This window comes from Canis lupus, chromosome 1, assembly GCF_011100685.1.
Source record: "Canis lupus familiaris isolate Mischka breed German Shepherd chromosome 1, alternate assembly UU_Cfam_GSD_1.0, whole genome shotgun sequence".
Taxonomy (NCBI): domain Eukaryota; kingdom Metazoa; phylum Chordata; class Mammalia; order Carnivora; family Canidae; genus Canis; species Canis lupus.
The window spans coordinates 77,089,959-77,091,864 of record NC_049222.1 but is presented as its reverse complement, the minus strand read 5'-3'; positions in this window follow the sequence as shown (position 1 = coordinate 77,091,864).

Genomic DNA, 1,906 nt, shown 5'->3' with positions numbered 1-1,906 from the left:
TGCAATTCATGGCACTTGCCCCACTCCAGGCAAAAGTCTATTTTCAGACTTTTAAAATAATTATAAAGCCATATTCTAAAAAAATAAAGCCATATTTTTTCACTTATTTCTTTAGAAATCATTGTTAGTTCCTACAAACACTGTGGTAGGAAATAGGATAGAAAAATGAATGAAAAATAGCTTCAGCTCCTAAGGACCAGAAAAATTTCCGTGTAGTATGATGAGCACCAGACACACACCATAAGAGAGGCTACAAACCCTATCACACCAGATCACACCATTAAAGAAGTTGGCTATTCCCAAATAATTCTGAATACACCATCTCCAAAGGTGTATACATTCCTGATTTTTCTGTTATTTCCACTCGTAGGGATTCTCTAATGTACCAAAAGTAAAAAAGATTGTGTTTTATATGGAAAAACTGCTACAGGCCAATCATTAACAATGATTTACTATATCTGATATTAAACCAAAGAAACCACTCTTTGCCATGGTAACACTGCCAGGACCTAAACATTTTTCAAACTATGAGGAGCAGTAGGACTGAAATGAATCTAGTCATGAACAAAAACAAAATGATTGAACGGAAACAGTTTGTATAAAAGCACACACTTGACATTTCCACTCTAGAAATACAGATTAAGAGGCTGTCTGTCAGTGTAAATCAATTCAAAAGTTGAGTTTGACTTTCTCCTCCCTCAAGAAATGATTTGCAGGTATTTGTGGCATTTCATTTTGGTTTGACTATTATTTCACATTTTACTTGTAATTTTTCTTATGAAATACTAAAAGCACTTATTTGTTTTTTGGCCAGGTTTATTGAGGTATAATTTACAGCCAGGAAAAATTCTCCCTTTCTAGCATATAGTTCTAGGAGTTTTAAAAAATAGAGTCATGCAACCACCACCATAATGAAAATAAAGAATAGTTTCTTCTATCTGAAAAATGTTCCCTGCCCATGGAGGTTAATCTCTTGCCCCTGGCACTACTAATAAGTTTTCTGTCCCAATAGTTTTTACATTGTCCATAAGTCACATACATGTAATCAAAAAGTATGTAACATTTTGAGTTTGGCTTCTTTCACTTAGCACAAGGCTGAGATTTATCTATATTGTTGTGTCAGTCATTCGGGAAATGTTGATTGGGATATTTTCCTGTAGAGACTCCTTTATTTTCCTAGCCAAAGTCAATATGCAAAGCCTGGCTCTCTCACTGTTTATAACTTTGTCTGTGGTTAAGAAGTAACAGACATTAAAAAAAAAAAAAAAAAGAAGAAGTAACAGACATAAATAGGACTGTCCCCTGACATGCCAGGCAAAGGATAAACACTCTCAGGGGATAATCAAAATCTGTGGTTATTATGGGCACCAAATCATATGTTCATAAGACCCAAACCTTTGTTAACCACATGATTGGGCACTAAAATTTATTAGGAGACATAAGGTAGAGCTTGGGTGTGGTTTTCATTATTTTTTCATTATTGCAATAGTAGTGGCATACATATTTGTGACTTAACAGTACGACACATTAGTTCTCTCATCTGACCCAACTTTTGCAAAGCAGAATTACTGTTGAGGCAAAGGAATTAAGTAGATTTCTTAACAGGAGTAGGAGACAATGGGTAGAGGCCTGTTTCCCAAACTTTAGGCACTCAGTGCCACCTTCATAATTTTGGCTCTATCTGCACATCATCTATATCACTGTTTATTAAATAATTTATGTTATACAGTCCACAGGTTTACTGAGATAAATTTATTATTAAAAGGAACTTTTTTCCTACATTTTTTAGTGCAAAGTCTTTGCCATAAACAAAACTATGAAAAATATCTGACAATTTTAATTCTACCTAAATAAGTCAGCATACCACCCCAAATCATCCTGAGTTCTTGAGTACCACTGGTGGGGC